General features: G+C 38.3%; 1 protein-coding gene across 1 annotated transcript in view; it reads left to right on the plus strand.

The window, feature by feature from the left end:
• Positions 1-27,636, plus strand: part of LOC149218249 (S-adenosyl-L-methionine-dependent methyltransferases superfamily protein) — a 128,485-nt gene that overhangs the window by 21,702 nt on the left and 79,147 nt on the right. The window lies entirely within an intron of this gene.

Consider the following 27,636-nt stretch of genomic DNA (forward strand, 5'->3'; position numbering starts at 1 on the left):
AATTAGGCTATTCGAATCCCCTATTAGATTGCATAAACAGAGGAGAAGATGATTCATTTCTCTCATCATCACTTGGATTGGATTAGTATATGTTGAGATATTTTCACACTTTTTGGAGCTTTCTTGATGCACTTTGATATATGGATTTCAATGTTGTCTCTTGAGCTTCTTTCTAATGTGAAATTGACAAATGGATATACTCTCTCTCTCATGTAATTCAAAATTTTGATGCTATTTTTGTTATCTTACGTGTCAAATGCATGTATTTATTATCATTGTTCTTATATGGGCTAAATGTGATGCAAAATTCTTCTCGGACCTTGAATAATTGATCTAATGCATGCGTTGATCTTTGAGGGATTTGGTGAATGTTCCTAGAGGTGCCTCATAGGTTGAAAACCTCAAAACTTTGTCTCCTTCGCAAATTTGAATTATAAATCCCTATTGACCTAGTTGCTGCCCTTGGAGAGGTTAACAAAGGTCAATTAGGGCTCCTTAGCTCACAAAATTCCTTGATCTAAGTGTATCTTGATTCCATTAAGCCCAAACAATAAGGCACTGATCCTTGTATCCATTTGGCGGTCAAATTTACTTCTCTTTTCTTCACTTTTTCCAAATTCTAGGCCTAACCCTAGTAGGTCACCTAGGGCATCACATAAATTTCATTGTAGCCATCCAAACCCCTTGATTTTTGGTTCACTGTTGCGCTAGGATTTTCTCTAGAGGTCTTCCAAATTTCAAGCATTTTCAACGGTGGAATCTCGAGATATAGCAAGCCGTAGCCGCAAGGCCAACTCTTGCCCTAGGTTGATCTTGGGTTAGTGTCCTCATTGGGATCGCTGCATTCAAATCTCAAAAGAAAATTAGTCCTTTGATCCTATTCCCTTCCCTAACTAGGTCAAGCCGCTCCTTGGTTGATTAACTCCATACCCTTGACCTAGTTTAGGTCCACTTGGGTTCTTTGTGGTCTCGCAACTCTACAACTCAAATTCCACAAGGGTTACATAGAATCCATTTCTCCACAAGGATCGTTAAGTCTAGGAAGCCCCCCGTCAAGGCATATCCTCTAAACCTAGGCTCAAGTATCCTCCTAGCCCTTCCTAGAGAGCCTATCACCTTGCTTCTCAAGCAAGGTGTTGAAAAAAATGTAACTAGGTTCGGTCTTCATAATGACATGATCTTTGTAAGTGATGTAATAAATTATTATTGTAAATCTTGCCTCATGGGTTTCATGAGCAAGAAGTGTAATTAGGTCAAAGACTTCTTCTTGATGTCTTTAGGTTTTTATTTAATTATCAAAGAATCATGTCATGTATTGAAGAGCTCTTTAAGAGCCTATGTGCAATGTATTCTAGCCTACAAGATGTGTAGTAGCCCTCCAAAGACCAAGCGTAATCCTCCAAGAAATCTGCAAGAGAAATCAATGAAGAGATCTTAATGTCAGCTCCAAAATAAATTAAATGCATAATTTAAAGTCACGTTGACTTGAGCAAAAGGTCACGTCGGTTCATGGATTCACGTCGGCTTATTATATGTGCACTAACTACTATAAATACCCACAAAGGGTCAGCACAAAACACACCAAGAAAATTTCAGATGCCTCTGAAATTCCGCATATAGGAGCAGAGCTGCAGTAGGGTTTGACTGCACCTCGTTTGGGGTTTAGGTGCAGTCATGATCTTGGATGTATGGAGCAAAAACATCTTCGGATGAGGACGCAACAGGGAGTTGAAGTCTAGGCTCAATACATTCTTGCCATAGACCTAATCTTCATGTTGACAACCTCGACATCAAAGATAGACTGACCTCGCATGACAAGGAGCAGTATTGGCAGACTTCGCATTGACTTAAGATTCGGGCTAATCCTCTCTCGGCATACCTGTGATCTGAAGGTGATGTCCTCAGATGAATAGAGCAGAGAAGGCTGATGATGATCTCGACATATTTATAGGCAACATGTGTAGATCTCGGATGGATGATCTCGGCATACCTGTAGATGCTATCATGTTTCAATATCAAACGGATGGAGCAGAAAGGTCTTAAGTCTTGTAACAATAATCTCGACATATACTTATCTTCGCTTCCATTACCTCGTATACCTTAAGGGCAGTTACAGTATTGATGAGATCAAAGACGGAGACCTAATCACAGTCACAATCCCACTATCTCGGCATAAGGAGAAGGAGCAGTATTACAGTCTATTTATAATAAGAAGAAGCAGTACTAGAGTTTCGACATGCTGACAATGAAGGAAATCCAAAATGATATCTCTATAGTAGTTTTGGTATCATAACAGTGATGAGGGTTTCCAGATGTGTCAAGTGGTGCAAGACGAGGAAGCAGTAATGATAGTAATTGTTATGATAATAAAGGAAACTATGATGACAACAATGATAAGTGACAAAGATCATGATCTTGCTCTTGAAAGATAATGATCTCAATGAAGAAGCTAAGATCACCTCTGTGGCAATCCCAAGAGACAATCATGGTGCAGCAATGATGTCAATAGTAATGAAGATCTCAGTGAGGCAGAGGTGCAGCAAGGATGATGATCCTAACAACGTTGAAGAAGAGGAGTGATGTCTTGGTCTTGGAGAGGCAGAATGTGTCAAGGGTCATGGTCTTGGTATTTGTTAATGGAATTTCTATAAGAAGAATTTTGCGTGGGTTTTCCTCTCCAAGAGGGAGAGGTTTTGGCCCCGGCAGAAAGCCAAATGCTTTGTGTTCTTGTCTCTTTTGTTTTTGGTAGCAGTTTGATGAAGTAAATGCACACACTAATAATAATGGAAAAATCAAGCTAAGATAAATTGTATAAATACTTTACAAATTGCTATCATGCATTAGAAGAATCATTGTAATTTCTAACTGCCCTAGATTCTTCAACATAAGTAAGCTATTCAATTGAGTCTTTCCTGTGAATAGGCTTTAGGAATCACTCCTTATCCTCTTATTGATATATTCATCTAGTGATTCCCCTTATACTGGGTCTCCTCCCATTGGTGAAAGTTTGTAAAGAGTAGGGAGCCTTAGCCGAGGTGACAATGGGCTATCACTCCATTGTTCCACCTTGATCTAGTAGTTGCTCTATAGGATCCCCTCCTAGGACCCCTGCTAGTTTGAGAGGTAACAAGACTGAAAATTTGATGCAGGAGGGCTGAAATCTGATTTTGTTGTAGCACTGAAGCAATTTGACTTGAGTTGACTTTTGGAGTTTGGCTAATCATCTTGGGAGGTTGACTTGGTGGATAGGTGAAGGTCTTTGTCTTGGCCTAAGGGTCTTGGTTGTCTAATTTAATTTGGTTCTTGAAGAAGAGAAGAAAATTTTGGGTTTTCCCCTAGAAAAGGGTTTTGCCTTGGCTAAGAGCCTACATCCTCTGTCCTTGATCTTCATGTTTAAGTTTTGGTAGTTGTTAATGATAAGAAGATAAAAGAAGACATAAAGAAACTGAAGAAGAGCTAAAAGAAGATAAATAAATATCACAAGTAATTATCAAGATAAGAAAATCTTTCTGCCTTTATGATTTTCTAACAGGTAATGGCTTAAAGTACAACATAGCCACATTTCCATTCCATATTGTTAGGTCCTAGATTTACCTCAGGCTGAGGAAGGTAGGATCTAAGGCCAACATCAAACCACGCTTAACCTGGTAGCTAGCCCTACCAGGTTGGGAGAGGGCTCTCTCCGGGTCAATCTCAACAAATTATAGTCGATGAGGGCTTGAGATGACTGATAGAAATACTGATCTTAGGCTAGGTATATGTGCAAGAGAGTTTGATTGAATAAAATGATGTGTTTGTTGGTTCTAATGGAAAAGCAGATTTTGGGTGCGGGGAATGAGGCTCAGTTTTGCAGAGGTCTCAATGGGGCAAGGTAGGCAATTGTTTTGGGCACTTAAAATTGAATGAGATGGAAGGAATAGACAGGTGAGGTGTTGAAGACGGCAAGAGCAATCATGGATCCTCTCCAAACAGCTGAAAACATCAAGAAGCTAAAGCAAACTTCAAGTAGAGCACTGCACTTTCAATGGATTCTACTTACACTCTTGTTTGTTTAGTTCAGAAGAAACAAGATAGAGAATGGCATACATAACACATAAGCAAATTCACAATTACAAAGAAAAGCACTGTACCAAGACAAATTGCCACATGAATCCCAAAGAGTGCTGCAAATCCTGGTCTCAATTCCTTAGCCAAAAATGCTGATATGAATGTACAATGAAGCTCAAGGCTTTCTCAAAAGTCCAACCATGCTAATGATTGAAAAACAACATAATATAGACAACCATAGCTCATCCTTGCCTCTAGGGGTCGAGCTCACATGTTTAGGAGCTAATCCAATTGATTCTAAACTGAGAACTAGAAAATAGGCAACATAACAGCATGCCTCTAGAAACAAGGAAACTGATTTATTTAGTTTCAAACAACCTTAAAACTGATGAATCTACTTCTACAAGTGAAAATTTAACATATTTACATCATGATTCATCAATGTTCATCAAATGACATCACAAATTTGCCATTAGGAAAGTAAAAAAGTCAAACTAGGCAATGTTGGGCGAAAAACAGAGCAAAACTTGGTCAAACTAGCAATTTTTCCTCTATGCGCCGTGCCTGATTCTCTATGCGTAGCGCCTGTTTGGACCCACTTTTGGAGGTCTTCCCGTGTCCAAATGAGCTCCATGTGTGCTTGTTGGAAAGGTCTGCCTGTCTACTTTCCAACTCAAGTGGAATTTTTGAATTTGGCCTCCATTTGCCCCTCCAAAAGTCCATTCTCCCAACACTGCTTCCTGTGTGTCAAAATAGGGGCAGTGAGGTCATTTTTTGAGTGTTTTTGACCTTTTTGAGGGCTCAAAACCTGTCAAAATTTCTTGGCCATTGGTAGGCAAACATATTTTTCTATGCCAAATCCAAAAATGCTGAGTTTTTGTCATTTGGAGGCCTCCATCAAAAGCGAGCGCCGGGTGGCGCGGCGCATAGAGCAGAAATTTCTGTGTTTTAGTGCCAAAAATTCCAAAAATGCAAAAAGTGCCCCAAATTTTTTGAAATTTGGGCTGAGTCTCCTCCATCAAGCATTGTGTTGGGCCAAGGAAGTCTCAACCAATATCTGAAGTCTATCACACTCCTTTCGCCTTCTCGATGCCCTCTTCAGCTTTGCTTTCAAGCTCCTGATTCTTGCCTTGCAACTTTTGTTTTTCGCCAAGTAATGGTAGGCCATGTGCCTCAACAATGTCTTCTCTTTGTTGGCCTTCTCTAGCATCCTTTCCCAAGTGCAAGTTTGTCCTCTCAAGCCAAGATTCACGCTCAACTTGAATTTCCCTTTCAAGTGTTGTCGACTTGGTTTTCCTTCTCTTAGCAACTTGCCAGTTGCTTGCATGTTTTTGAGCTCCATGGATGAGTGGGACTGATGAGGGGAGGATTTGAGGCTAGCTGTAGGGTTTTGGGGAATGAAAGGGTTTAGGGAATAGTATTTAGGCTTTGGGATAGCAATTAGGGTTTTTAGTTTTAGGGATAAGGGGATAGGTGAGTGTGAATGAAAGGGGAGAGGGAAAGTAATATGAGTGAAGTGTAGTGAAAGAAAAATGAAAATGGGGATACAACGGCAAAACTGCAATTTTGCAAACCCTAGGCAATTTTCTCAACACAACTTTGCAAGGAACTAGAGTTTTGTTTTTAACCGATTGAAACACCATAAGCATTGATGGAAACTCATACATTGGCAATATGGAGGTGTTAACTTACTTGAACACAAGAATATTGAGCAAATTTTTCAATTTGGGAGAGTTTGTGAGTGAAATCAGGCTTCCAGCTCTATGCGCCGCGCCACAAACCCAATGCGCTGCGCCACCAAACCCTATGCGTAGTGCTTTTTGCAGGAGACTTTTGGAGGCCTTCCCGGTGTCCAAATTGGGCGCAGGATAGCTCGTTGGAAAGGTCTTTGAGTCTACTTTCCAACCCAACTGGAATTTTTCAATTTTGAGTTCATTTGCCCTGTCAAAAATCAAATCTCCCAAGACTGGTCAAAATGTGCAAAATGAGGTTGCCTAAAGGCAGAGTGCTGTTGCAGTCAACTTTTGAAGGTCTTCCTCAACTCCAAATTGAGCTCATGATAGCTCATTGGAAAGATCTTTGTGTCTAGTTATCATTTGACTCATCAAGCAAGTCATTTGGCCAACCAAGCTAGGAGAAAACTTGATTTTCCCAAGGTCACTTCAGAGGTGCATCAATTCTCCCAAGGCAACTGTATTTTTGACATTTCTCTGAAACCATGACACCTGTGTAAAAAGTGAAGGAGGTTTTTCTTCCTTGGCCTATTGTGGACAAAAACCTCTCTCAGTTTTCCCAAATTCATCTTTTATTGCTTAGAAACATCATTGGAGTAAAACCTATCCCAATGTGTGGAACAGGGGATTTGTCGAAATGAAGTGAAATGAAGGGGATAATGGGCTTTTAAATTCTTGAGAAAATTTTGGAAAGTAGGAAGGGATGATAGGAAGCAGGGGAAAGTGGAATTTCAAAGATTGAGTGAGGGGAAGGGGTCCAAAAGGGCAAAACACAGGCCTAGCCTAGAAAATTGTCAAGTTGTAGAAAGAAACTAGGGTTTGTGCGAAAATGAGGAATTTGGGGGATCTCAGTGATGGGAAGTGTTTAATAAGGTACATTAAGGATAAGGGAAGATGTATGAACATCAGGATACAAGTTTTGCTGATGATTTGACCATCCAAGAGAAATTGCCTTCAAAACCCTAGGAGAGGGAAATGAACCTTACCTAGGCGCAACTGAAGCATGAACAAGGTGTAAAATGACCCAGTGGAACTTGACATGATGATGACAACCCTCTGAATGATGCTACACTTAGATGAATGGTGACATGGACTGACATTTGGACAACTTTGAAAGGAGTGAAAACAAACCCTAGACCTAATACCTAGTGACCAAATTTTACTTGAAGACTCACTGAAATGACAAAATTTGACCTTGACACCTTAAAATCACTTTGTAAGACCATGTTTGATCACTGGAGGAACGCTGCAAAGACTGACACTAACACATATTATGAGATTTTCCTCTATAAATATTCGACTCAAATTTAGACATAGACTTGCTAAAACTGACAATTCCTTCCAAACTTTTATTGTATAAGGTAGGAGCAAATCAAATGTAAAATAGTTTCTTCATTGGCGTTACAAAAAGAACAACTTCCTAGACTAACGTTGTTCCTTTTCTGGAGATTGTCCCACGTAGGAACTTTGTTGCTTAATGCTAACAAGATGAATAAGTGGGATTTTAAGGGACACTTGTTTTTCCAAATTTTCTTCCACCACTACTTTGTAATACCAACACCCAAACCTTCACATAATGCCTTAAGTCCTAGTTTTGGGAATACATACCTCCAATCTTATTCTTTGACCAGACTAGTTGATCATCCTCCTTTTTCATTCTTGCATAACAAATTCTAAGTTTGGAAACATAACCTTCCTACTGTTGAGAAATCTTGGGTATCAAGATTAGGTGATTTCTCTATTTATGATAACTGCTTGTGAATGCTTTTTACTTCTTTAGATTAGGATCTTTTGTTTACTTAGATTATTATTGTGTTTTTCTTCATCAAACAACTACCAATGCACAAACAGTAAAGAAACAAGAGACACAGAATGTAGGCGATCAGCCAGGGCCAAAACCTCTCCCAATTGAGAGGAAAACCCAAACGAATTCTTCTTCTTATAGAGACTTCAATTGACGAATACCAAGACCAAGACCCTTGACCTATTTGCCACTCCAAGACCAAGACACAAAGCTTCCTCTTCTTCCTTGAGTCAACGATAGTCAAACTTCTTGCCTTTTTCCTCCTTCTCGGCTACCCTTCAAGATTTCGGTCCTTTGGGATAGATCTGCAACTTTTTGGCCCTAATTCAAAAACCCTAGATTCTGTACTTGAGAGATCTTTGCCTTCAACTTCCTTCGCTTGATATGGAGACTAGACTTCTTCAACTCGGCTTGAAGATTCACTTGATTCCTTTCCAAATCTGCCTTCACAAGGTGACTATAAAACTTCGGCTCTTTCCTGCAGTAGATAGCACTGTAATCTCGCACGTGTGGAAGAGAGTAACCCTAAAACAGATCTGAAATTGACTTGGTTGTCTTCTCTTCTCCTTCACTTGATGGTTAGGCTTCTCTCTTGATGATTCTCACACTTCTTCCTTGCTTTAGACCTTGACCAAATTCCTTATGCTCAAATGGAGGTCGAGCTGCCTATTTATAGTGGTTGCCCATGAAATAAGCCGACTTCTCCTTGCCCATAGGCTGACATGCCATTTGGTGTAGGTTTATTACTCCATCTTGAGGCCGACTTGCTGGAGGAGCTTGAGCTTGATCTTGGAGGGCCTTTTGACTCTTTCATTTGACTCATATACAAATGTAACATGCCCAAGAAGGGTCCTTCATACATGACATTGACTCAATTTGACTTTATGACCAATCATAAGGGCTCACAATGGGAGCCATAACTAAAAATAAAATTCCTTGCTCATGAAATCCATGAAACAAGCATTACAATAATAATTTTATTTCTATTCTTTATATTAAATACATAAAATCACAATTACACATGTCATTATGAAGATCAAACCTAGTTACATTTTTCAACACCCACAACTCAACTTCTTCATCTTCATGACCAAGAAATTCAACATATTTTCATTCCTAATTGAAGATGGTGGTAAGATTGGCATTTGTTGCAAGAGTAAATATGCCCTTCCCTCGAAGGAAAATGATTAAATGTTTAGGTAGCCTATAATCATTTCTATAGCCCACCCAAGCCCATCCCCAAACTTCCATATCAACCATCTCCCAATAAGGGAAAAAGCTGCAACAATAGCCTTCCAAAGATCTATGTCATTCTTGTAAGACTTGGATGGAAATCTTATCCTCTCTTCTATTGAGTTTGGTTTGATTTAATTTTGAGTTATTACTTGGCACCAAAAACCCTTTCCCCCAATTAACCTCTAGACATTTTTAGTAGACATGGCTTTTGCAAAAATATGTATATTTTTTGTTAGTTTTCTTAAAACTCAACTATCTAATCTATATGAATTATATTAAGCAAAGAGTTGAAAACTGAACTTTAACTTTAACCCACAAATATACTGAGTTTACTAACTAGCATGCAATGGAAATAAGGAACAAATGAAGACAAACACACCATAAAAGCATACACAACAAATTTACCCAGGAAACCCCAATTGGGGAAAACCTGCAAACTTGGTGGCTTCTATTAGGCTACTTAAACAAAAATATTGTTTAGAACTTTTTTACAATGAAGGGTAAACTTCCCATGTCTCTGCAAATTTCTCAACACGTTGATACACCCTCTCTCAGCCTCATGACCCAACCAATCTCTGCATTGTACGGATTTGTACAACTTTGTACGGTCTGGATACGACCTCTTCTGCACCCTGAATACGGCCTGACTGAAGTATATTGGATGCTGGATGAGATTTGAAGTTTGTGTACCACTCTTTCTCCCTCTATCTGCGCTGATCTGAAGCTCTAGTTTGTTGAAACCCTAGCCAGAAGTGTTCTCTTCTTGCTGCCTTTAACCACCAAGTGTCTAGTGCATGAATAAGCCAAGTGAACACCCTTTTTCCCTCTTAGAGATTGACCTGGGCCTACCACTGCCACGAAGGGTTGAGATTAAATCTCCTTGGATGGTTGAGATCGCTATAATTCTTGACTGTAGGAAAATTTAATTTTTCCTAAGTCAAGAAATAATAAAAAAAGTATAATTGCGCCTTGGTCCCGCTTCTGGGTCCCCCTACAAAATTTAGTGCGCCAACTAAATTTGGCTAAACCCTTCCTCCTCTAACTCCATTTTACATTTCTAAGTCCCCAAACTCCCATCTCCTTAGGCATTGCTAATTTTTTCCATTTAACTAAAGGAATACCATTTTTGTCATGACTCCTAGACCATAAGAACCTATAATTGATTCTCCCCAAATGCTCTAGAACATCTTTTGGTACAAATGCTAAGGGTCATCCAATACATTGGAATGGCTTCTATTGTTGATTTTACAAATATAAGCCTACCTCCCTTGGACAACCATCAACTACACCAAACATTTAGTTTCCTTTCCACCTTTGCAATCAACCATTTTCAATCCCTCTTAACATAATCATTTAGCTTTAGATAAAAACTTAAATACTTCAATCCCCCTTGAAACTCTCTTTGTTGGTAAGGAAACAATTTAGAGAAATATCTTGCATCTTCATCATTTACTCCTGAGAAGGAGATAGTAGACTTCCCAATATTTATCCTCATTCTTATTGTTATACATTACAAATCAAGACCTTCCTTTAATTTCATAGCATCACCCCTAGTTCCATCAAATAATAACAAAATGTCATCCACAAAGAAAAGATGAATTGTTGAAGCTTGTGGTAGCTTCAAAAGGTCTTTTGCATAGGCTTGGTGTCTTAGCATGTCCAAGATGATTTATTACCTCTTTAGGAGCTTGCGTGGTGGAGTAAGTGAAACTTGCTCTCACTAGAAACAAGTTTCTAAGGAGATCTTGGGCAACTTCTTCACGTATAGAAACTTACGTTGTGTACAAGTATGTGCTCGAGCTATAATCATCAACACATACACACATATTGTTACATAAGGAGATTGACTTGAACTCTTCAAATTATGTAGGATTGTTTGATATAGGGATAAGAGCATGAAGGTAGTATTAAATGCAACCAACATTCTCAAATTAGATTTGGATTCCTTTATAACTTGTTGATGTTTGTAGCTCAGACAAGTACTTCTTCATAAGTCCAAGTGTTTAGATGTGTAGAAGTTGTCTAATTGACCTTCAACCTTGACAATTACTTTAAATTATCAAAGTAATTGAATTTTATGAGATAAAGTGAGTTAATTTAATGAAATGCAAAGGTTATTTGTGTTAGTGAATTAGATGAATCTCAATCGTTGATCTCAAGTGATGTTGATATCTAATCTCAATCGTCAATCACTTTGGATATTAGGGTTATGGATTTAGTCAATAACTCAAACTTATTAAAGGAAGGCTAAGCTAAGGGAGAAGACACATCTTTGAGCACAAGACACAGTGAGATAGTGAGATCTCACTAGTTGGGTGGAGAAGGACTCTCATCCAAATGTGTAGGGTTCGAGGAAGAGAGCAAGGGGTATCAAAAGGGAAGAATTCATATTAGTCAAGATTTGCAGAGTGTTTGATTAGTCATCTCATTTCAGGCTTTTGTCATTTTTATGTTTTTCCTTAGAGGGACATTATCCTAGGAATGAAGCTTGTATGCTGTAGATTATTGTTAATGAAACGATGTATTTTTGAAAGGAAAAAATTATGTGTGCATGTGTTTGAGATTGGATTTTAATTTGCTTCTGTTGTCATCTATTTTATTTGCATGTTAAAGTCTTAGCCATTTTTTTTATTTAGTAGATTTGCGTAATAATTTGCTAGGAAATAATTAGCTAGGTTGATGGGGTTAGAAAATTAACATGGTATTAGAGCACGACCTTTGAGAAACCAATTCCTAAGAATTGCATAGATAAATCCAGCCACAAAGCATGGAGTGGTGCAACAGAGCCAAGTAATATACCAAAGGAAAGGTTGGTGACAATAGCGTAGGAAAAGGCAAGATCGACCGTACAAGTAACATATAAGGGCCTTTCCTGTAGGGGGCAGAGTCGTACGATGTTAAGCCATGCAGAAGGAATTAGATGTACATTGCAAGCTAAACGAGTGCCAAATGTCCGCCTTACAACTGTAGTGACAAGGAAAAATAACTTTCATATAGGAATGTTGACAAGAATCTGACACGGTTGAGAAAAACGGTTGAAGATAGAGTGAAAAGAAAAAAAATATAAAAAAGTGTAATAGGCGCCAATAGCCATGGCCATCAGAGAGGGTGAAGATAGGAGTCAAGCTACAGAGAAGTCGTAGGATGTTAGTGTGATGTGCAGGAGGTTTTCTAGCCGCTGTGATCGTACATAGCCACTAGGCCATATGGGCTACAACAAAGTAGCTGCCAAGTTGCCAAGGACATATGGTGATTGCATGAGGGTGCAGGTGATAAGCGAGTCAAACAATAGAGTGTAGGGGATGCACAGGCTACATGCAACAATAAGAGAGTGTACGTGTGCTAGAAGAGTTGCAAATTGCAGCCAATAGTCATTGGTGGAGGTCACTCTTTAGAGGAGTGAGACCATACCAGTCAAGGGTTTGGCAAAAAAAGAATTATTTGGGTGTTTTAAAGGACCACGACACAGATCCAGGAGGAGCTCATAGTAGATCTATAAACCAACAAGAATTATTTATTCTTGTGGGTGCTAAAGGGACATAGCACAAGGTGGAAAAATGATTAGATCTAGGCATTGCAACAACGAGTTTGAGATTTGAGGATAGGTTGGATGGAGCATCTAACTTTTTGCTCTAGAAGGTAAAGGTTACCTTGTTGCTGAAAGAGAATGACCTTTGGAAGATTATTGATAAGGACATTGAACAACCGATAGATGCAACATAGTTGGCAACCCATGAGAAGAAGGACAATAGAGCTCAACGACTTATCATGGATAACGTGAAGGGTCACTTGATCCCTCACTTGGTAGAGAAGAATATAGTCAGGGAGATGTTCAAGGCTTTAGTGGACCTATTCCAAAGTGACAACATGAATAGGAAGATGATCTTGAGAAACAAGCTCAGATCCATCCAAATGTTAATGTTTGATAATGTTACCAATTATTGCATGAGGATCACTTAGACACAAGATCAACTTGCAACCATTGGGGAGAAAGTGGAGGATGTAGAGATTGTAAATGTGGCATTGAATGGTTTTCCCAAGTCACGGGAACCATTTGTCAAGGGAATCTGTGCTCAGGAGAAACTTCCCAATTGGGAGAGGCTTTGGGATGACTGCATCCAGGAAGAGACTTGGTAGGAGTCTAAGGCTAGCAGAAAGGGAGATGGAGAGGAGAACCTAGCCCTGGTTAGTATGGCCAATAATGGTGAATGGAAGGGTTCCAGGGTAACAATGTGGAGGCAACCTCTCAACAAGGAAAGAAGAAGGACTTGAGCAAGCTCAAGTGCTTTGCATCACAATGTCCGGAGAATAAGGGGAAGTAAAAGTTGCAGCAAACAACAACGTTAGCAAAGGTTCAACTTGATGAGTTTGCAGTGATGTTCAAGAAGGACTTCTCATTTGTCTCCCATCTATCTACCACCACCATCACTAGGATTCTATGTTGTAACAACCCCCAAGCTGGCGTACATGTATTGGAAATGTCCTGAAATGCCAAAATGTCACCAAAACATAACCAAAATGGTTGTATGTCATTTCTTGATTTGGAAATATCATCAAAATGTTTCAGGGGTGTTTTGGCCCAAATCTACCCCATTTTCGCAACTCTTTTGCTTGTGCAACCTTACTCAAGCACCTAAGAAGGGTGTGGGGCCCTTTATGACAAAAAAAATTAATCTATTACTAAAATTTATCTCTAATCACTCCACAATCTAATTTATCTTTAATCAATCCATGCTTTAGTTCTATTGAAAAAACACCTTGTTCTATCTTTGTTAATGAGGATGTGGATGAGGATTATTAGGCTATCATCTAATTGTACTTGCCATTAGCTCATGTTTTATTTCATTTTAAGCACATATAACCATATATACAGGATGATTTTGACAACGGGGTGTGTGTAGAGGGTGTACACTTGGCAAGAATGCCAAGGTTGCTTTTTCAAGTAGCGAGGGTAAGTCCTAGGGATCTTGGATTTCATTCATTCATATGTGTGTGGGCCAATATCAATGGCATAAGTATAGGGAGCACAATACTATGTAACATTTATTGATGACTATTTTAAGGAAACCTGGATCTTCTTCATGAAGACCAGGGATGAGCTTTTCAGTGTTTCGGAAATTCAAAGCCCAGGTGGAGAACCATACAAGCAAGAAGATCAAGGTTTTGAGGTCAGATAATGGGGGAGAGTACACCTCCATCGAATTCAAGGATTTTTGCAAGGGGGCAGTGGTCAAGAAGGAGATGACAATCACATACAACCCTCAATGAAATGGGGTTGCAAAGAGAAAGAATCGATTCATCATCAGTTCTGCCAAGGCTATGCTACATGACCAGGAGCTACTTATGTTTCTTTGGATATAGGCATGTAATACTGTAGTATATGTGTAGAACAGGAGTCCTCATAGGATATTGCGGACAATAATCCAGGGGAGGCATTCACTAGGGTGAAGCTAGAGATAGGACAGTTCAAGATCTTTGGTTATCCACTATATATCCATGATCTTGTGGAGAAGAGGATGAAGCTAGAGCCATCTAGGGGAGTCATTCACTGGGGCGAAGCTAGAGATAGGACAATTGAGGATCTTTTGGTTATCCACTATATATCCATGATCTTGTGGAGAAGAGGATGAACTGGAGCCTTAAGGATAGAAGGGAATATTTGTAGGGTATAGCGAGACCTCAAAAGCTCATAGCATCTTCATACTAGTGCAAAGGAAGACAATAATGAGTAGAGATGTTAAGTTCGAGGAGAACATGACATCTAGGAAGTCTCATGAATTGCCACCAACAATGATAGAGGACAAGGAGCAAGAGGCTTCGAAGGTAGGACAATGTGTAGGGACTCGTACTGCAAGGAGTCAACCTTCAAATGGGAAGGATTTAGTAGATCCTTCCAATTCTATCAGGAGACCTAGGTGGTTTGAGCAGACATTGAGGGATGCTCAGGAGCATGTGGAGGCTCCTAGGAGCACATTCAAAAGAGAGCAGGCGTTTTAAGGAGTTTTTGAACTACATGGCACTGATGAGTAGCATCATTGAAGAGGCAGTAGACTGGGAGGTTTGGAGGAAACCATGGTGAAGGCTGATGCATGGACATTGTGCTAGGACCAGTGGGGATGCTAGTTCTAGGTGGTTCTTGTAGAAGTACTTTCCTGGCTAAAGAGGGAGTGTTGATGTTTGTAGCTCAGGCATGTACTTATTCACAAGTCCAAGTGTCTAGACATGTTTAAAGTTGCTTAATTGACTATGTCAATTATTAAAGTAATTGACTTTTATAAGATAAAGTGAATTAATCTAATGAAATTCAAAGGTTATTTGCATTAGTGAATTAGATGAATCTCAATTGTTGATCTCAAGTGATGTTGAGATCTAATCTCAATAGTCAATATATTTGGATATTAGAGTTGTGGGTTCAATCAGTAACTCAAACTTATAAAGGGAGAAGACACATCTTTGTGCTCAGGACATAGTGAGTGATTGGGTGGAGAATGACTTTCATCCAAATGTGTAGGGTTCGAGCAAGAGTGCAAGGGTTAACAAGGGAGAAGGATCCAGATCAACCAAGCAAGATCTGGAGATGGTTTGATCAGTTGGATCATTTCCAAGTTTTGTTGTATTTGTGTTATACTTAGAGGGCCATTATCCCAGGAAGGGAGCCCTTGTATGCTGTAGATTATTGTTTATGAAACCACAAATTTTTGAAGGGCATAAATTATGTGTGCATGTGTTTGAGATTAGATTTTAATTTGCTTTTGTTGTTATCTATCTTATGTATGTGTTAAAATCTCAAGTGTGTTTTTTATTCAAAAGATCTACGTAATAATTTTCTAAGAAATAATTAGCCAGGTTGCTAAGGCTAGAATATTAACATAACCCTCATTAAATCTTTCTTAATAGATCCTATGAAGAATTGAATAGGTCATCCATTACGTCCAAGAATTTTGTCCTTTTTGAAACTGTGCAACACCTCTTTGAGTTCCTCCTTTGATACCTCTTCCAAGAGCTTCACATTGTTCTCTTTAGATTAAAAACTGGGGAAATATGAAGTTATTTGAATAACTTTAGCTATATTAACTGTATATTCTTTTTGATGTATTTCACCTCCGATTTGGTATTGTGCTCAAAGCTTGTCATCTCTTCCCCATTTTTTTGTTTTAAATTTCCAACAATGTTGACATTTTTCCTATGATTTCCATGTTGTTGAAAAAATCTTGTGTTTTGATCACCCTTTGTAAGTTGAAGAGATTTTCTTTTAAGCCTCCACGAAGTCTCTGTCTTCTAGAAGTTTCCTTCTTATTTATTCCATCCTACAAATCTCTAGTTTAAAAATCTTTAATGGAAACCTTGCTATCTCTTTATTTATAGGTCCTCTAATTTAGCATCTAGCTATATTAATTCCTTTGAATCTTTCAAGTTTTTTTGATGAGCCTGTCCTACAACCATTTGCTTAATCCTCTTTAAATGATTTGAGAATTGAATGGTAGTTGATTCACTTCAATTTTCATCAAAAGATCTCCAACTATCCTTCACCATATTCACAAAGTTTTCTTCATCAACCGAAGTATGATTATACATCAAGGATTGAGGGGCTTTTTACTAGTTTTGGCCATCTCTAAGAAGATTGAAAAATGGGTAGACTCCCCCTTGACCCTATCCATTACCCAACCCTCAATGAATCATTTAAGAACCATCTAACAAAAGAAATCTATCTAGTCTTTTGGTGATCCCGTTTACCCCAACCCTCTTAGTCCTCCAAGTTGGGTTTAACTTCATTGGTTTGACATCAAGTGCTTCACACCTTTGTATAAAATAATCAGTTAAATGGTCTACTTGAGCAACATTGCCCCATATCTTAGCCCTTTATGAGGAGAAATTTAGATCATCCCCATAATGACATTTCCTTGATATATGATATTTATATTGAAAATTTTCTCCTAATAGATTACCCTATTCCAATAGAAACCATATATGTTGAGCACTAGGAACTCCTTATCTAGCCCACGAGAGCAAAGTACAGTCCCAAGACTTTAATAAATAGACAAATAATTCATGCAAATAACAAACCTTGACTTTCACATAGTAATTATGCCTCCAGATTGCCCCTTTGCATCAATATAGGAAAACTCCTAACCCACAAAAGTACTTTATCAATTTTGCTAGGATTTTCCCATTATCCCCATCATTTCTTGAAGCATAATAATATTAGGTCTATCGACTTCCACCAAGTGCCTTAAAGCTTTTTTTGGAGGACCTACTTAAACCTCTACAATTTAGGGATAGGAAAATCATGTCTTCACTTTTGCTAGGGGGTCAGTTTCTCTAAAGATCCCTATACAATAGGCTTATTTACTCATCAATACTTCACTAATAGCCTTTTCTTGAGCTTTGGAAAGAAAATATTTCCTACTTCGACCTTGATCCTTCCCATCCATTCTTGGATTCAAATCCAACCATCGTTCATCTTCACCTCCACCAGTCCCTAATACATCCTTATTTTTCCGAAGGTTATACATTAGACTGTTGATTGCTCCACAAGCCCTCCTTTTTCGAAGTGAGTCTTCCCCACGAGAAGAATCTTGAGACAATCATAGAACTAACAATCTATTTCAACCTTATCCCCAACATCAAATGGAGAGACTACATAATCTTGAGTGGGCTCCCCACCCCCAAGCCTTTTAAGCAAGAGGAATTCCTCCTATGAGACCAGGGTTGTTGAAGTCCCATCTTGCCCATAACTCGACTACCCTATCCTTTTGAGAATGCCCCCCTTGAGAAGCCAATTCCTTTGGCTCGATTGTTATAGGAGACTATCCATCCAATTGACCATTGAAATCTATTTTAATAAGAGAATCCCAATGCTCCTTTGTCTCGGGCCTTGACATCATAACATCCTCTTGAACCTTCCCCAACACATATAGTTATGGTTGTGATTGTCATGATAAATCCTTCCTTTCTATGTCCTTACAAACCCAAGGCTTCTTAATTCATGGAAAATCACAATCCACAATGATGTGACCTATTTTATGCCATCAAAAGCATAAAAAAGAAAACCTACTATAATTCAAAGGTTGTATAAGGTGCATGCCCCCTTCTAAAGAACACTCTCTTTAATTAAACCATCTCTCATATGAAGGCCAACCAAAATTTTTGTGGATCTGCATCTATAAACTTCTCGAGGGCATTTCCTTATTTCTTTAAATACCTCTCAAGGCCAAAATTCCATTGGAAGCCCCAATAGCTTCACCAACATATGTAGACAATCAATTCTTTTAGACCAAATAAAAAATTGGAGTCCATCTCTTCAAGAAAAGGAGTTTAGAATCTCATTTCCAAGAAAAAGCTATAATCAACTCAACATCTTTTGTTGTTCAAAATTGAAACCCTAACCATCCTCTATAAGGGATATAGTGTTTTGGTTCATATTGAATATAGGAATCTATACGGCCTTCAACCAACTTCTGATGCTTTCATCACACCACGCTAGAACAAGAAATCTCCCCACTAGCATTTGCGATGCCATCCTTAGCACTGTTGAATTTTGTAGCTATGGTTGGTCTTTATAATTTATATTTTAGCCCTTGTAACGTATAAAAAATTTGTAAGACATGTTCTTCATGTCATTTTGATTATTTCGCCCTAAAAAATTTATTGTAAGACATGTTCTTCATGTCGGATTTAGGAGAGAAAATTTCAAAAATTGAATTTTGAATTTTTGGCTTCAAAATAGTCAAAGTCAGCCCTCCCTCAAGTCAAGTCAGCCCTAGTGAAGAGACATACACATTCCCGAAAGGCAAAACACTATATAAAGGCATTCAACCTCCTCCACAAAGGCATCATTCCACTGCACACAAGAAAGAAGTCGCTGGTCATCCAAGCAAAGGAAAAGAAGGATAAGAAAGATGAAGAAAGGATGAAAATTTCTCTCTCTCTCTCTAGCTCACATTTCTCTCTCTAAACCTCACACGTGAATTCTGGGCAACATTTTTTGTGCAAGGCTGATGTTGAAGGGTAGTTTGAAGGCTTGACTTGAGGGTTGTGGACCAGGTTTGACCATAAGCTTTGTTGGTCAGTTTCACCTCATAGTTGACTAACAACATTAGATGTATCTCTTGTTGAACTGAAGAATTTCTCTAAGAAGAAGGTCGTTGGGTTTTTCCCCCAAGTGGGTTTTCTCAGGGTAAATCTTGTGTTCTCCTTGTGCATTGTCATCTCTGCTGTCTTTAAGGTTTCTGGTTGGGTTTCCGAAGTGTAATTACTTAATGATAAAGTGCAAATTTTTTAAAAGAAGATATACATCATTAGAAGTAATTATCGGTATTTCAGAAATATTGTGCTTATATCTATTTGTTAAATTTGACAACTAGGGCCAAATTCCACTTTGGACAACTCATTTGATGGAGATAATTATTGCATTGAATTCCTCTTTTCGAGAGGACCAAAATTGACCTAAAGATCACTAAGTTTGGACAAGGAGAAATATGTTTTTGAGGTCAAGCCTACACATGTGCAAATTGTCAAGGTTGGCCACATCATCATGTAGGCTCATGAAGCCCAATGGACATGTCTTTTGACCCTTAATGACTTGTATAAATAAGGATGACCTCGAACCTGATTTGGCACCTCATCACACAACACATCCCTCTTTCTCCTCATCTGATTGGTTTGTACAACTATCGGGCAATTGATTTTTCTCACACGTGTGGCAAAAAGGAGGACGAAAATTACAGGTCTGAAAATCTGAAGTTTTTTTGCAGTTTGACCAGGGTCTGACTTGTGTAGACTTTGACATTCTGGGCAGCTTTTGACTTCGATTTTTTGGGAGAATTTATGTCTCAGGAGGTCGCATTTATTGGCACAAAAACCGAGGTGATCTGGCACTTTGACCTGCGTTGACCACATCACTATTTGATTGCAGGGTTGACTGAATTTGACTGCAGATTTGTTAACTATTTTGGGTTGACTTTGACCAACAAGAGAGGCCGAGTTCCTCTCTCCTTTGACCGAGTTGTTTTGGGAAAATTTGACCAGACTTTGACTGCTGTTGACTTTTTGGTTAGGGCTGATTTGACTGCTGTTGACTAAGGGCAGAATTGCAGATTTGACAGGGTTGTTTTGGACAGTGATTTGGCAAGTCAATTTTGACTTTGACTTTGTATTATTGTACTCTCTCTCTGCTAAACATTTGATATAATAATAAGAAGAATTGATCAAAGGGTTTTCCCCATCTTGGGGTTTTTCCCTGACATTCGCCAAATACTGGTGTTCTCTTGTCTTGGCTTGTCTTCTGCATTTATTGTTTATTGTCTTTTGCTTTTTATTGTTTATTGTTTATAGTTACTATCAATGTGATTAATGGTTAATGTGATTGCTATTGATAATTAAGTGGAAATTGTCATTGGGCTGATAAAAGGACATTGAAGTAATTGTTGCAAACATAGAACATACCATTGTTAACTAAAACTAGCATGGTATCAAAGACCAGGTGAAGACAAAGCCCAAGCAAGAGGGAAAAGCAATCACTAAGAGATTTGTTGGACAAAGACTATTGGACAAGTCTCCATGGCCTCTACATCTTACTTCAAGACTGAGAACATGTTAGAAAATAAAAAAGGCAGAAAGATTTTCTTTATATTGATAATTACTTGTGATATTCTTATGTTTTCTTATGTTCCTCTTTTAACTTTAGTTCATCAAGCAATTACCAAAACAATAGCACAAAGATCACAGACACCAAATGTAGGCGGACAGGCAGGGCAGAACCCTTATCTAGGGAAAACCCAGTCAACAACTCTTCCTTAATAACTTCACGAGATAATCCAAGACTCTTGACCTAGAGACAAACTTTCTCCACACCAAGTCAACCCTTTCTTCCTTCTGTAGATGATAACCCTTTCAGCAACAACTTCGACTTAGCAGCAACGACTTCGACCCAACATAATTTTGACCCAATAGTTAGCCCAACAAATATTTTAACCCAGCAATTAGCCCATCAAAAACTCTGATCTAGCAGCAACACTTCGTCCTTCCAGCAAATAGCCCAATAAATCCACACAAGTGGGAGTGAGACAAACCCAGAAACTTCGATCTTCTTTCTTCCAACAAATCTCCTCTTCTTGGAATTTCACACTTTTTTTGCCTCCTTCTTTAGTATCGAACTTGAGTAAGAGAGTATGCTCCAAATGAGTTCGAACTGCTTGTATATATAGGCTTCTGGTGAGGTCGAATTACCTAGTTTGAGGCCGACTTGGTGTGTAGTTGACAAATAGCTTATTTGACTCAATAATAAATCTTTTTACATGATTCAAAAGCCGAAGAAGGGTCTCTTTAAATGGGCAATGATTCTAATGTCAAAATAAATCCTAAAAGTCCTCAATGGGGACTTTGACCTAAAACATGATAACCCAAGCATGAAACCCATGCTTTAATAAGTCATATTAAAATAATAAAAAATTCTTTTTTTCTTTATTTTGATAAATACATTTCATTATGACTCAAATACAATTATGAAGACCGAACCTAGTTTCATTCTTCAACACTCCCTCTTAACTAGGGAGGTATTCACAAGTACATGGAAGATCTCAAAACACATGAACCATGAAAAGTTTAAGCACTTACGGTGCCATGGACTAGATTCTTGACCAGGGCAATCTATCCGGGTGGGACTAAGATGGACTAAAGCTTTCAGCTAGTCTAGGTACCATCAGGTTTACTTGCTAACCATCAACCCAGGGATCTAGGTACATATCCAAGGTCAGAGCTCCATGACCAACGTCACCCTCCCTCTTCGGGATCTAGACATCAACACATATGCTGACCAGATGTCCTCCTAGACATTTTACACACCATGCCTCAACACATCAAATCTCTCTAACCTCAAGCATGCTTTTCAAAAAACTTCGAGAGATTTACCTGAACAGTCACAACCCCAATTAGTAACAACTTTTCAAATACTCATGAGTAAACACAAACCTTCGGGGTCTTCTGACTTCTTGATGCTGCCTCACAATTCATCACAATAGGACTTCGAGGCTTCCCAAACAAATCTTGACAAAGGTTTCCTCAATCATTCAACTTCCTTTCCTACTTCACATGCAACAACCAAATCCTGCTTTCCTTCTTTCAACAACACCTCAATATTCATTCTCCAATTTCTTCTTCAAGGTATCCATCATGACTATAATATGCCCTTCCTCTCAACTCGGGAGATATACTCTTTTCTTTATCCAAACTCCCTCTTAACTTAGGGAGATCAACTTCTTTTCATGGCATCAAAGAATATTTCATGGCTTCCATCCTTCTTGATCATCATCATTTATACAACTTCCTTTATCATGCTTTATCAACCAAATCAACTTTACTTACGAATATCTTCAGCATCTTGAAGATTATGTACCTGCACAACTTAGATAGTAAGTACAACCAAATACATATATAGAAGCATGAACTTAACTATATCAGAATCATACAATAATCGAAGCATTAGTCTTTAGACAACAAATACCTAAACTTAATTAGGTTCACAAACAACAAGAGACACACTTTTATAATTCAACTTCTTGTCTGGGTTAGGTTATAACCCCTAGATCACATCAGTAACTCAATTAAGATATTCTAGGGCCTCAATATTTCGTCCAGAGATTGACATGCTCTACTATAATATATTGCAAACCCTAGAAGCAATTCAAACAAGTATAGTTCTACAATGCATCTAACAACTTTAGAATTCATATGTTAGACTTCTACAGGATCTAAAGCAAACCCTAGATTCCATACATGAGACACTAGGCCTTAGATGTCAACAATCAAAACCAGTCTTAACACAATCTAAGGTTTCAATGATATGACCAACTTTTAGTAGGGCTTGTAGTGAACCCTAGATTTTATAATCATAATGGAAACAATATCATCTCATCATATCCTAGAATATCAAACTTCTACTAGGGCTTAGTTACAAACCCTAGAAGTTATCAACAAATAGGTTAGCACATCTATCTAGGATTTCATAATCATGCATAAGCATATCTTAATAATATCCATTAGGTAAACCTAAGACACAAATATTAATTCATTTAAAGTCAGACATATAACAATGTAGATTAGACTAGGGTTTTGATCATATAGACAAACCTTTACATAGGGAATGATTCCTAGGAGCTAACTCTCGAAAGGGTTTTACTCATAAAACTTAATTTACCAAGACCTCAAGGTCTAGGAACACATTACCATCCAACCCTAAAGGACTAGGGTTTCCATAACAATACCAAGACTCCAAACATGACATTGCCATCAAAACCCGAAATATCAAAAGAATAATATTTTCTAGGTTTCATTAGTAACCCTAAGTAGACTAGGGTTTTTCACATTAGCATACCCCTACGTTTGGGTTTTACAGAAAACCTTTTAGGGTTTCACAAACATAATGATTTTAATGAGGGTAGATTCAATCTAATGATTAATCTCCCAAACAAGAATCTCTATGATTCAAAGGTCTTAGACATAACACTTGTTAGTAATGTAAATCAAATTCATTTAGAATGAGTGAATGTACCTTTATCTTGAAGAGAACATAGCTTATGATCTAAAACATATCTTTGAGTTGTTTTCTAGACAAACCTTATAGGACATCAATTCCAATAGAACTTCTATGCTTTGTCTTGAGAGGTCTTCTCCATGGCCCTTGAGCATATCAACAAGCTTTTCCTAAACAAGGAAAATACAAAAAGAAATGTTATTAGCATCTAGTGTAAACACATTTAAATAAGAAAAAGATAACCAAATATAAAAGATAATACAAGGAGTAAGATTCTCATCTTTGGAAAATGGTAATCCAATCTCGAGGGATACCTATAACTTTAACAAAACAATTCAACATTGTTTTTCCAAAGAATGTTAAACCTGTTGAAGAATCAAGGGCAATTAGGTGTAGTGTGATTCTTCTTGACTTGATAACAATTTGTGGAGTCTTTTTACTTTTCTTGTTAGCTTAATCTTCTTCTTCTTATTAATGTATGTGTGTGTACTTCATCAAACTGCTACCAAAAACATAAGAACAAGAATACAAGATGTTGGCTCTCTGCCAGGGCCAAAATATCTCTTTTCTTGAGAGGAAAACCCTTTAGTAAGTTTCTCTTATTGAAGTTTCTTATTGATCAATGCCAAACCCTAGACCCCTGACTAGAATGTCCTCCAAGCAGAAGTCAAGTCCTTCCTCCTTTCTGCACTTTGTTCCTCGACACTTTGCTTCCCGACGCTTTGTCGTTCTTTCGGCAACTGATGGTAGTCCTTGTTAGGTATCTTCTATAAGAGACATTCCTCTTTATTCCTTTACATATGAAGAGTGCTTTATTCTTACTCCAATCGAGCCCTTTCTTGAGATGTAGTTGCAGACTTAATATAGCAGCACTGCAGCCCTAATCTTCGAAACGCGTCGACAAAAATCACTTGTCCTGACGATGAACCACACTGGTTGGTTCGAAACGCGTCGACAAAAGATTGATTATGTGATTTTTGCCGAAGATTTTCTAACAGCCCTAATCTCTTGCATGTGTGGGAGGTTTCCCCTATACTTTGGTTCCTTTCTTCTTCCCTTGAGAGATTCTCTTCTTCGCTTGAGTAGGAGGCCTTCTAGGCCTAGGTTACTAGCCCAAACCATGAGATATATGTGGCTGTTCTCTTGCTGCTGTAGTGACTGCAGATTGTCCTCTATTCCTCGCACGCGTGACTATTTTTCACCCTAAAAATAGTGCCTTCAACTTCGGATTAGGTCTCTCCTTCTTTGCTGCACTAGAGGCTCCTTCCACTTCATCTTTCTTTACCCTTTTTCGGTCTTCGTTGCTTGCTGATTTCAGAGAGGAATGCTTGACGTTATAGTGGAGTGGACAACCTCTATATAGAGAGGATTGTCCCTCCTTTTAGGTTGACTAGAAGGCTGACTTAAAGACTGTTTGTAGGCCGACTTGCTACCTTTGCTTCAGATGGCTTCTTTGGAGGTGTCTTTGCTTTGGAGGAAACTCGACTTTGCTTGGAGGGCTATTCTTTGACTCTTCTACAAACATATACATGGAGTAATATGTCCTTAAGGTCTTCAACATTTTCTTTTGACCATTTGACTCACGTATAGCACTTCAACATGTGCTAGACCTATTTCAAGACCAAGAAACTCATTGACATATATTATAAAAATAATATTTCTTTTCTTGAATAAATAAAAATATCAAAATTACATTTATGAAGATCGAACCTAGTTACATTTCCTTCAACACTTCCTCATAACTAGGGAGGTATTCATACAACATTACAAGGTGTTTGGCTATGTTTCAATCTTGAAGAATTCACATAAGAGAAACCGATTTTGCAATCCATCTGGTATAGTATCATAATAACCAACATTGTTTTCACAAGGCCTTGACTGACAGCTGTATCTCTCAATAGATCAAAGCACAGTGTTGGCGAGACCAATGACTTATAGACAACTTAGTCATTGTCTCTTAAGGTACATACTCACCCGAGTGTTCATTGAGTATGACCTTCTAGGACTATTCTTATCTTGGGTTCCCTGCACTCAAAGAATATTAGTCCTCTTGCCTACTCTTGTCTTGGATGTCCTACACATCCTCAAAGAGTATCAAATGCCAGATGATTACCCAATCCTCCCATTTTTTCTTCCCAAGTGAAGACAAGAATGTTGTGTCGATCACTCCCTCTCAATTGAGGAAGACATACCCAAGTATCCTGTGACAAGGTACTTGTCTAAGTTCCTTTGTAATTGGGAACTTGTTATAACTCCCTCTTAGCTAGGGTGTTGTCCATTCATCAACAACTTCTTCGTGGGTCCTCCAGCTGCTTGATCTCCTTCCTTCCTTTGATGTCATGAAGTCTTTGTTTGAACTTCTTCTTGGTAGGGCACCATCCATCGATCACTTTCCTTCCTGGTTTGTCATGTCATTGCTTCCTTCGTGGAAAGTGGCCTTCTTGTCATATATCAGGTTCTCTTGTCATCTGGTTATTCCTTGTCATCTTGTCTATGCTTCGGACTACTCTTCACATGGATGCTTCTTTGTACTTGCTTGTTCCCATGCTTTGATCTAGTAGCCCTTCATGACTTCATCTTGATATTGCTTCAACATTAAATGGTGCTTTGCAGGATGGCTTCTTCATCATGACATCTTCGTAGAGTAGAATCAGTTATTTGCACCTTTCATATCTCCAAGGCCTTCATAGGTGTCAAGGGTCCTTTGATCTTTTCCTTTCTTAGTCAAAGTTGTCCTGCCTTCTTTCGGGAGATGTCTTCAATGGATCTTGTCAGATAGTGATTCTTTGTGATCATGGTGTTGTTCACATGCTTGATCTCTTTCATCATTTGCTTCTTCTTGGATAGATTGGTCAACCACCTTATGCTCTTTGTGAGAACACTTCTTCATTGCTTGCTTCTAGTAATAGTCAACATTTCTTCCTTCTTCTTAGTCAGCAATCTTATACTCCTTATGTGAGTATTTTCATTTTGTTGACCTTTATTGCATTGTAGTACATGCTTTTGAGCATGTCATTGGTGAAAGAGATTCTTTCCTACTTGATCATGTCATACAACTATTCCCATGACTCAATAATATACAAATGATAACATGACTAAAATTTGATGCATACATACCTCATCTTAATTCTCCTTTGATCATCTTAGCTTCATTTGGTTGTCCTTGGTGTGGCCCTTCTAGCTTCATCTTAGCTTGCGTGCATATCATCCTTTTCTTGAATCCCATGAATGGGATTCCCAATGAGACATCTACGTTTGTTTATGAATCTTCTTTTGAAGATTCCATCATACGATCTTGAAGACCCTTACCTTGCAAATGTTTCTCTCCTTTTGATGATGGAGGTCTTCTAAGATTCTTAATCATGATCAATTTTCTTTCATTGTGGATGAGGTCCTGTTCTAGGTATGCTCCTTCTACATGAATATCTTGAGCTATATCTACCATGCTCCAAATTCTAGAAGATATTTCTAACCATGCATTTTGTTCTCATTTGTAAATGCTCTTTCTACATGAGTATCTAGAACTCTGTGTATTTCATGCTTCTAGATTCTAGAAAATGTTTCTAGCCATGCAATTTTATTCTATTCCTACATGCTCCTATCCTACTCAAAACTTTGAAAGAAGACTTTAAGTAAAGAGTTTGACTTAGTCATAGTAAAGATCCGGAGGATCTTCCTTCTTTTGCTTCTTTTCTTCTTCTTTCACCTCTTGAGTCATGTGAGCTTCTTCCATTTTTCTTTTGTTGTTGTTGTCATTCTTTAGTTTAGGACAATTCCTTTTGTAGTGTCCATATTCTTGGCATCCATAGCATTGGATTTTGGACATATCTTTGTTGTTTGTTCTTTGTGGACCAAATTTGCCAAATTTTCCCTTTCTCTTGGCCATGGTAGCAAATGCTTGCATCTTTGATCCCACACCTTCCTTTGCTTTAAGTCTTGTTTCCTCTATCTTGCATAGAGACCACATTTCACTTAGTGGGGTGGCTTCCTTTTTGGCATATATGCTTAATGTGAAGTTGCCCCAATCCTCAGGTAGAGCATTGAGTACTACGGTTATCATTCATTTGTCAGACATGACTTCCCCTAGCTCTTGAAGTTGGTCCCTCATCTCAGAGATCTTCATGAAGTAGGGAGCTATTCCTTCTTTTGATATCTTCATTTTGTACAACTCATTTCGAAGATATATCACTTCTCCAGCCGTGCTTATCGAGAATAGCTCTACTAGTTTATCATAGATTTCTTTTGATGCTTCAAATTTGGAGACATAAGGAATGAGAGAGTCCTTG

Source organism: Pinus tabuliformis, chromosome Q (genome assembly GCF_031772625.1).
Source record: "Pinus tabuliformis cultivar Carrire ecotype Pingquan chromosome Q, CPIR1, whole genome shotgun sequence".
Classification (NCBI taxonomy): Eukaryota; Viridiplantae; Streptophyta; class Pinopsida; order Pinales; family Pinaceae; genus Pinus; species Pinus tabuliformis.